The 10,798-nt window shown below is 42.4% G+C and overlaps 1 long non-coding RNA gene across 2 annotated transcripts in view; it reads left to right on the forward strand.

Annotated features, from left to right (window-relative positions):
* Positions 1-320: 320 nt before the first annotated feature.
* Positions 321-10,798, forward strand: part of LOC310741421 — a 47,909-nt gene continuing 37,431 nt past the window's right edge. For both annotated transcript variants that reach the window (XR_014537939.1, XR_014537940.1), the window contains exon 1: positions 321-618. This is a non-coding gene — a long non-coding RNA (uncharacterized lncRNA). The remainder of the gene's footprint in view (positions 619-10,798) is intronic.

Raw genomic sequence — 10,798 nt, forward strand, 5'->3', positions numbered from 1 at the left:
CATTGCAAGCACTTTTCCAGAACAAATTAATTAATTTTAAACAACACACTTTAAAACTTTTACAAGAATACTGTCTTCATGCATTTTCATAAAGCATCCATATAGGCATGTTGATTAGAGTATTAAAAACGTGAAAAGTATTGATGTAAGAAACAGATTAAAATGTGTGATTATGCTACGATTAATCGTAAGTTAAACTGACATTCATGCGATTAATTGGGATTAAATATTTTAAATCATTGACAGCCCCTCGAGTATATATGATTACAGGTGATAATTGGACGACACCTCTATGTTCCATAAAAACAAATTTTGTGGACACCTGTGCTTTTTGAACATCCCATTTCACATTTAGTCCCCATTTTCTGTTATATTAACTTTTACTATTTCTTAAAGATCTTTATTTGTACCAATTGGCTAAGCAGAGGGACCAAGCTAAAGAGGATGTTCCCCTTTGGGAGCTCGAGCTGCACCACAACGCCTCGCGTTGCCCACGCTCTGAATCACGTGTGAAATCCGACCAACGGCAAGTTGTGACATCATCAGTGAGTGGCGTCGCAAACCAGGAAACTACAAAATGTGTAAGCGACGGAGCGACTTTGGTTGCTGTTTGTTCAGGTAAGCGCTTTGATGTGTGAATCTGTGCAAGCAATGGATCAAGCAAAGCAAGACTTAGGGCACGATGACATACACACATGAATTATTTGTTGTTTGCTTGGGAGTGGAGCATGGTCAGTCAGCTCTTGAGAGAGACGATTGTTCGCGATGTAACTAATAACTGTAATAATCGTGTGGCTATGCGCATGCTCTGCTCCAGGAGAGTGCTCTTCGAGGAGAGTACTCTCCCTTCGTGGCTCAGGTCCCTCTCGCCGAGGCAGAGCATCACCGAAGATCCTGGGGCTCGCAGGTCGACCTAGCAGAAGGCATGGAGACGGATGAGTTCCCTTCAGCCTTCCCTGCCGAGCCAAGAACCCTTTCCCTAGGGAAAGCACGCCCTTCTGCAGTTTCTTCTCCCGGCGCGAGCTCCACATTTTTTCCTCCGAAGGGGGAGAATTTTTGGAAGCTAGCGAGCCCACGGACTCCTCACAACCTGTGCTGTACGAGGAGCTCCTGGAGGTAGTGATGCAGGCCGTGTCCAAGTTAGAGATAGCATGGTCAGACAAGATGCGGTAGCAACGCACTCCCAGTAAGCTGAATGAGGGTTTCCAGCGTCCCGCATCACAGCCTCCACGCCGGGGCCTACCATTTTTCCCCTGACCTGCATACGCAATTGTCCAGGTCCTTGGAGACCCTATATGCGGCCCGTGCCTTTTCACCCACAAACCTCGCTGTACGCAAATGTAGTGTGGCTATAGATTGATGCCCAGGGTTAAAAAGACGCTAACCGGCTATCTCTCCCGAGGTGCTGCATCGCTTAACCCTCTGGAGTCTGATTTGCCGCCGGCGCCCAAACGTGCTTTTTTTTTCAGATGCCAGCAAAAAGAGCTTTAACTGCTCTGTCATATTGGATCAAACATGTCAAAGTAATACATCATTTAAATCTGTAAAGGGTCTACTTTCATTTGTGTATGCTCACTATATAAACAAAACATTGTATTTTTAAAAAATAAATAAAATAGTCAGGGTGCGCCATCTGTCGCCTTTGTCTGCATGATCTTCTTTTAGAAACACGTCGTCAAAAAGCGCTAAAACTCGGCCAATATCTGACACACGGAAATAAAAAATATATCTTTAGACAGCTTAAAGTATGTAGTTTTAGAATAAGTCAGTGAAATAAAAAACATATGTTTCCAATAAATATAAATCATGTGAAACCAAGTAGAGGCACAGATTTTCCACCGCAGCTCATTATCTGAAAATGAGCTGCGACCAGACACGCCCCCCCGCTATTCACAGGTAAAATAGTTCACACGTTGAGTGACACGCCCCCCAGACAGTGGCATAAAACAATGCGATTTGACACGCTACACCAGTGAGGAAGCTCTTCAGATGGTTTTGGACAGTGATAAAGAATTTACCTTTTCATCCGAAGAAGATTGCAATTACGATGATTCAAGTTGCTGCGATGAGTAAGTTATTTAGTCTTACATTCTGATCATATAAAACTAATATTGTTTGTATACATCTTTGCCTCGCTTTTGTCAGCATTGCCTTTTAATGTTACAACAAAAATCCGCCAAAATCTGCTCATTTGTAACATTAACTGTTTGTAATTGTATGCCCTAAATATTGTTGACGTTATATAAAGTTATATTTTAGCATCAGTTCAGTTTTGGTTAGTCTCACTTATCATCCTGAAAGGCTGTTATGTAGTGTTAGCTAACAAAGATGTTCCAGAATGCTGAGGTGTAAATGCTATATGTACAATGCATGCTAACAAATATATATTGTTCAAGTGTATTCATCATCCTAAAATATATTATTTGCTCAGCTGTAAATGGTGATGGTGTAAATGTCTGAGATGCATTATGGTCTATGGCCCATCAACAAACATTTATCTGTCCTATTGCCCATCAACAAATAGGCCTATATGCTATACAATGCATGCTAACAAATATATATTGTTCAAGTGTATTCATCATCCTAAAATATATTGTTTGATTATTTTTAGGAATGTGGCTGCATCACCCTTGCCTTCACTGGAAACTCACACCAGGCCACGCAGGCGTCGCTCCATTTTGAGTTTGACCGAGAATCATCCTGAGCAAGTACATATTTTATATTTTCTTAAATTATATTTTGTTTGAATCATTATTGCATTGTATGACATATGCAAACAACTTTACTAATGACACAATTAGTGGTGTGTGTGTGTGTGTGTGTGTGTGTGTGTGTGTGTGTGTGTGTGTGTGTGTGTCTGTTTCATAAACAGATGTGATTAGGCACCTGCTCCAAAAAGGGCAAAGGCAGCACACAGACAGTCCACAATGTCATGGAAGGATCAGACAGATAACGACACAGTTCCACAGACTCTGCGATTCCTGCCCGCACGTGAACCTGGACCTCAACTGAGGTCTTCTGACTCTCATTCTCCATTTAGTCTATTTAAAATGTTTTTCTCTGAGAGTGTTGTGTCAACTCTGTGCCACAACACAAATGCTCAAGCTGCCAAGTCAATAGCCAAGGGATGCAAATACAAATGGAGAGATGTAATCGTGAGTGAGATGTATCGCTACATTGGTCTCTTATTTTTCATGCCAATGGTAAAGTTGCCCTCCATCATAGACTACTGGCGACAGAGCAGTATTTTTTTACAGTTCCCTTTCCAGCAACAATTATGTCAAGGGACAGATACAGGACAATTTCGTGGAACGTACACATGAGTCAGCCAGATGCAGACAAAGAAAATGACAGAAAGAGGGGCACATCTGAACATGACCGTCTGTTCAGAGTGAAACCACTTATGGACACAATCCGTAAGACGTGCAAAGCGATCTATCATCCTAGAAGACATTCAGCCGTGGATGAGAGGATGGTAGCATGCAAAGCTAACACTAACTACCCTGAGCTTGTCATTGCTTGGTAAACTGTATGTCTGCCTCTAGTGGTGAAGCGTGGAAATATAACTGAATAGGAATCCTTTCTTACAGTAAGCACCACAAAACACCATGGAAATGCCTGGCATGCGATGTTCACCTGTGTCTTCAAACCACAAAGGAAACACATTCTTTCTTGTAGTACTGTACTTCTCACTGTGATCCTGGCTCAGTGATCCACAGCTCATTATGTAATCGACAGCTCATTATGCGACCCATTGTCTACAAAGCTGTCAGTCACAGCATGTCGACACCCCTTCGCATATGGCCTTTCAAAGTATAAAGTGTCTTTTAAATTTTAAATCAATGTATTGTTTAATGTGAATGAGCAGGCTGGATGATTTTCACATGATTAAAAAAAAAAAACCTACATTAGAAGATCTGTTCTCAAAAAGTCTTGTGAAAGCATGTTTACTATAGGTTTTTTTGGTCAAAAATACAAACACACATATAAGCTTTTTACATATTATGGTAGCCCAGTTTGTGCTGAATACAGTGTAATAAGTCTTTTGTCAATAATATATTTAAAAGCAACTAAAAAAAACCAAATGTAAGAGCATGTCAAAATCTCTCAAGAGGCCCAAAACACCCTCAGACTCCCCTCGAGCTGCTGGGCACGGCTGGCCATCACAAAGCCCAAAAACAGAGCGTTGACACTCCTGGCTGGTCCATGGCATTGCTGCAGCCACTCTGCAAGGGTCAGAGACCCTCGAGAGGCTGGTTTCCCATAGAGATTTCCTGGCAGCTTGGGAAGGCTGCCAGACAAATTTTCGTGGGTCCTGCACACAATAGAAAGGGGTTACTCGATTAAATTCGGGTCCTCTTCTCCCCGGTTCAACAGGATGTGTTCCACCCTGGTGGGACCCAAGCGGGCTCTGGAACAGGAAATGTGCACCCTCCTAAGGATATTGGCCATTGAGGTGGTTCTTACCTTAGTCAGAGAGTCAGGCTTCTACAGCCAGTACTTTGTTGTTCCAAAGAAGGATGGCAGATTGCAGTTGATCCTAGATTTACGCTTCTTGAACCGCTCACTCGTGAGACTCAGGTTCAGGATGTTCACCCTTAAGGAGGTCGTGTCTTAGATCAAGTCCGAGGACTGATCTAAGGGATTGCCGCTCACAGGAGGTTCCTAAGGTGTGCTTTTGGGGGCGAAGCTTACCAATATCGGGTCCTCCCGTTCGGCCTAGTACTCTCACCCCGCACCTTCACAAAGTGTATGAATGCGGCTCTAGCTCTGCTGCTGATTCAGGGCATCTGCATTCTAAACTATATCGACGACTGGTTGATATTAGCTTGAACAGAGCTTAAGGCGGCCGGGCATCGAGATGATGTTTTCGCCTGTATGAAGGAGCTGGGGTTAAGACTATACACAGGAAGGAGTGTGCATTTTCCAGTAGGGGGACCACCTTCTTGGGCATAGTGTTGGACTTGACCATGTTGAGGGCTGTCTCCGGCCCGGATCGAAGCTATCCTCACAGGAGTCAGGAGAGTAAGAGAAGGCCAGTCACTCACTGTGAAGCAGTTCCAAAGGCTGCTGGGTCTCATGGAGGCAGCGTCCAACGTGATCCCACTTGGCCTCCTCCATATGAGACCCTGTCAGTGGTGGCTCAGAGACAAAGGTTTCTCCTGAAAGGGCAATCTAAGACCCTTCGAGCCTTAGATATAAGGAAATAACCTATGTTCCTGTCTCAAGGCCCCGTCCTGTGAGCTTCTTGTCATCATGTAATGCTAATGACTGATGCATCCCTCACTGGGTGGGGAGAAGTCATGAGTGGCCACTCCACCCGAATTTGTTGGAACGAGCTACATCTTTCGTGGCACATAGACTGCCTGGAAATGATGGCTGTGTTTTTGGCTTTAAAGCACTTCCTCCAAGACATAAGAGATCACCACGTGCTGGTCCATATGGACAACACGTCGGTGATCTTGTAAATCAACCACCAGGGGGGTCTCTGATCTCGCCCCCTGCACAGGATGGCGCGGCAGATCCGACTGTGGTCCTCTTGATGAAAGCAGTTTATATATTTCGGCCCATCTAAATTGGAGAGCAGATGCCCTTTCGAGGCAAGGGCTGAGGCCCAGGGAATGGAGGCTCCAACCCGAGGTGGTGGAGCAGATACTGTAGAGATTTTACAGAGCCCAGGTGGATCTGTTTGTGATTCAGGAGACTTCACACTGTCCCCTCTGGTTCTTTCCCTCTCACCCAGCCCCACTGGGGCTGGAGGCCATGGTGCAGACGTGGCTAATTTCTTGAAGATAATTTCTTGAAGCAAAGGTTCGGAAGGTCATAATGTCTTAAATATTTAGTGTGATATACATTTAAGTAGCCAAGTAGTTGTATCAACGTCTGCATGTAATCAATACCTGACTGACAAATCAAATGAATTCAGTACATAAAAAAAAATATTTTGACAATTTATTGTAATGTAACATAGAACTGAACACATACAGTATATATGACTGTAGATATGTATAATGTTCTCTCATTAACTAAATAAAAGAAGGGCTGCATATCAAAATAAGAGAAAATAAATAAAATTGGAAAACTGTGCACGTTCAAATAAATTGCTTAACTTCAGAAAAAAATAAATAAAGGGAGGAAAAGCTTGAATTTACCCTTTTCTGTTTCACATCTTGACTCAACAGTCTCAACCAATGTTACAGATAATAAATCTTAACAATTGAACAGTTTTAGGGTATCACTTTCTTCCTCTCTCATATCCCACTCCCCTTCTTTTTGCTCAGTGAGACAATTGAGCTCTAGCTTGTCCTGCCATGATTTTAAACCTGGGCTTGAATGGAGTCAGGGCCATTTTCAAACACATGTGGAGGTACTCATTGGTGAGCCTGAAACGTTATGTAGTATTGATTATGTTCATTGTGGAGAAAACTGCCTCGCAGTTGTATGTGGAGCCAAACATGGCCAAGATGTATAGGGCTACTTTCCTCAGACCTGAGAAAGCTCTCTCAGGGACCATTTGGAGCCAGAAAGTAGATAAGTCAGTTCTTACAAACTGCTCTTTCAGGGCCACATCTGTTCGGAGATCAACCAATTGCATCTGGAGAGGCCCAGCATTTACCAACTTAAAGTGCTGTGTGACTTCCTTTTAAAAAAAAAAAAACACATCTGTGATGAGAAATGGGTTCTGAATGAACATGGTGAGCTGCTGTCCAAAGCTGAAGCTGTCGAAACGGTTGCTGAAGTTTACAATCAGCTTATCAATAAAGTCAACAAAAGAAGACACATGTCTCTGAACCTGTTCCTGCACTGATGGGAAGTGTGCACAGTCTCCCTGCAGGTCTTCTTTGAACACCTTAAGTTTCCTCTAAAAGGAGCAGACAGCTGTCATCAGTTCACAAATTGAATTGTCCTTGCCCTGTAGCCTCAAATTCAGTTCATTCAGATGTGAAGTGATATCAACCAAAAGGCCACATTATACATCTGTTTTTCAATGACTAAAAAGAGAGAAAACTGTTTTGTCTTCTGACTTCTTAGCTCTGTCAAAAAAGATGGTACTTCCCTCCTGATGGACCAAAAACACGCTAACACCCTGCCTTTGCTGAGCCATCTCACATTGTTGTGCAGTAAAAGATCATCAGCGTTGGCATCAACTTCTCTGAGGAATTCTTTAAGCATGCGGTGCTGGTAGGAAGACGATGCCCTGAGAAAGTTGATCATTTTCATCATTTTATTCATCACCTCAGCATGCTCATCTGACAGGGAGGCAGAGAGGACAGATTAATGAAGGATGCAATGGTAAGCTATGAGCTCAGGATTGTACTCTTTCAGTCTTGCCACAGCTCCTTTCTCTCTTCCTATCATGGCAGGGGCTCCATCTGTGGTTATTGAAACCACTTATTTGAGCTCTATTCTTCTCTTTGTTAACATTTCTTAAATGGCCAGGTAGATGTCTTCTCCTTTTGTACTGGTCTGAAGAGGAGTGACACCTAACAGGTCTTCACAGAATGCTTTCTGGTCTGTATTGAAAAACCTGACATACACTAACAGCTGAGCACACATTGTCACACATCTCAGTGGACTCATCCAAAGCTAAGCCTACATATGGTGCCTTATGAATGGCTTCATCAAGCTGGGTTAGCACGTCCTGAGTTAATGTTTCACCTTTCTTTGTGGCGGATAATGCTGACATTGGTTTTTGCTTTATTTTATCACAAAGCTCTTGCTTTTGTTTTTCCCCTTAAGTAGTGTTTTAGCTACTGCACTCATGCATTCTTTGACAACCCCTCCATCAGTATTTGGCTTTTTGTGTTGACCCAAAATCTAAGCAACTCTGAGAGAACACTCATGAGCACATTGTTGGGCAGTGAATGTGTGGCTCAGAATCCTGGTGGACTGGTCATACTGGGCTCTGAGACTACTTATTTTCTGTGATATCACTTTAGATTTGAGTGGGTATGTTTGTTCATAATCTTTATGTTTAGTCTCATATTGGCATTTCACATTGGCACTTTTAATAAGAGCCACGGTTTCTAAACACACTGGTTAAGTGCTCCTAGTAGAAAGTATGAACAGAAATGAGTCTGTCCATTCTGGATTAAATGCTCTATTTTTGCTGTCCACTTTTCTTTTTTTTGGAGAGCGCCATTTGTTCCTTATTTTTCTCTTTGCTATTTTTTCTTCTCGGAGAGAGTTGTGGTATTGTTTAAGGAAGTCAGGTGTGGCAGAGAAGTATGTGAGGGTGGTGCAAGACATGCATAAGGACAGTACCAAAGCGGTAAATTGTGCAGTAGGAACGACAGACTGGTTCAAGGTGGAGGTGGGATTGTCTCAAGGATCTACTCTCTCCCTTTCCTGTTTGCAGTGGTGATGGACAGGTTGACAGGTTGACCATGATCAGAAGAGTCTCCATGGACTGTGATGTTTGTGGATGATATTGTGATTTGTGGTGAGAGTAGGCGGGAGCAGGTTGAGGTGAGCCTGGAGATATGGAGGTATGCATTGGAGAGAAGAGAAATGAAAGTCAGTAGGAATAAGACAAGAGTACATGTGTGTGAATGAGAGGAAAAGTCAAGTCAAGTTTATTTCTATAGCGCCTTTCACAACAGACCTTGTCTCAAAGCAGCTTTACAGAAATCAACAGTCAAGGTGAATGGTGTGCATTTATCCCTGATGAGCAAGCTGACTGTGGCAAGTCAAAAACTCCCTTAGATGTAATGAGGAAGAAACCTTGAGAGGAACCAGACTCAAAGGGGGAACCCATCCTCATTTGGGTGACATCAAGAGTGTGATCATAAATCTTTCAACAATACAGAACACTGGAGAGTGAGAACTAACATGAGTACTGGAGTATAAGATTATAAGTAATGTTCTTTTTGCAGTCTTATACAGTCTATATGGTTAGTAGCTTCTAGTTTTATGAGCTTAACATTTGTGATCATCACAGATCCAGCATCAGCTTCTCCATGCCAGAGCCTTTAAACACTCCAGGAGGCCCAATGTCAAAACCACACATGTAGCGGGATCCAATTGGCACTGGTACGTCTCTAGATGGTTCGGGATGTTTGCGAGTTCAGCATCTACTTCTTTAAAGGTCCATAATCATCATGAGGTGGGACATGACTGGAGCTGGCCAACCTCAGGATGCCTCAGGATGGGGAGAGAAAGAGAAGCAGTGGAGAGGAATTAGCGTAGCTGCTGTTCATGATATTAACAGCACAAGTTGATAATGTGCATGTGATCAGATGTTCTGGAGCACAAGGTTATGATGTGAGACGTATGTTATGTGTAGGCTTTGCTAAAAAGATACGTTTTTAATCTGCACTTAAACTGGAAGAGTGTGTCTGAGCCCCAAACACTGTCAGGAAGACTATTCCAGAGTTTAGGAGCTAAATGTGAAAATGATCTACCGCCTTTAGTGGACTTTTGCTATTCTAGGAACTACTAGAAGCCCAGAGTTTTGAGATCTCAGGGAGCGTGGTGGATTGTAGCGCGTTAAAAGACTGGAGAGATACATGGGAGCCAAACCATTCAGTGCTTTATAAGTGAGAAGCAGTAGTTTGAAGTCTATTCGAAACTTAACAGGAAGCCAGTGCAGGAATGATAAGATTGGGGTTATATGGTCATATTTTCGTGACCTTGTAACAACTCTTGCTGCCGCATTCTGAACTAACTGAAGCTTGTTTAATAATGATGCAGGACACCCACCCAGTAATGCATTACAGTAGTCTATTCTGGAGGTCATGAACGCATGGACGAGCTTCTCTGCCTCAGATATAGATAACATTTTTCTTAACATATTTCTAAGGTGAAAGAAGGCTGTTTTTGAAACTTAATTGATGTGATTTTTAAAAGACAAGTTGCTGTCTAAAGTAACTCCCAGGTCTTTTACCATTGAACTAGTGGTTACAGAACATTCATCTAAATGCAGGTTGAGATGCTGGAGCTTCTGTATACTAGTTTTTGGGCCGATGAGCAAAATCTCTGTCTTATCAGAATTTAGTAGTAGAAAGTTATGGATCATCCAATCTCTTAGTTTTTTTAACACACTCAGTTATGCGAGCTAATTGAGCTGTATCGCCTGGTTTTGTTAAGATATATAGCTGGGTATCATCAGCATAACAATGGAAGCTAATTCCATGCCTTCTAATAATATTTTCTAACGGAAGCATGTATATTGTGAAGAGCAGGGGTCCTAGAACTGAACCTTGCAGCACGCCATAATTTACTAGCATTAGCCTGGATAACCCTCTATTTAAGTCTACCAAATGGTACCGATCGGACAGGTAGGATTTAAACCAGCTTAATGCCTGTCCCTGAATGCCGATGTAATTCTGTAAACGATCTAGGAGGAGATCATGGTCTATAGTGTCGAATGCAGCACTAAGATCTAGTAAAACCAACAGCGAGATGAAGCCTTGGTCTGAAGCTAAAAACAGGTCGTTAGTGATTTTAACTAGGGCAGTTTCTGTGCTATGATAGGGCCTAAAACCTGACTGAAACTCTTCATAAATATTGTTCTCTTGCAGGTGGGAACATAACTGGGCAGCGACAATCTTTTCTAAAATCTTAGACATAAATAGGAGATTTGAAATTGGTCTGTAATTCGATAGCATGTTTGGGTCCAGATTAGGTTTTTTAATGAGGGGCTTAATAACTGCTAACTTGAGGGATTTAGGGACGTGACCTAATGATAGTGAGGAGTTAATAATATTCAGAAGAGACTCACCAGCTGTATATAACACTTCATTTAGTAGATTTGTTGGAATGGGATCTAACTGACATGTTGTTGATTTAGCTTTGA

The sequence above is a fragment of the Silurus aristotelis genome, assembly GCF_946808225.1.
Source record: "Silurus aristotelis genome assembly, chromosome: 18".
Lineage (NCBI taxonomy): Eukaryota > Metazoa > Chordata > Actinopteri > Siluriformes > Siluridae > Silurus > Silurus aristotelis.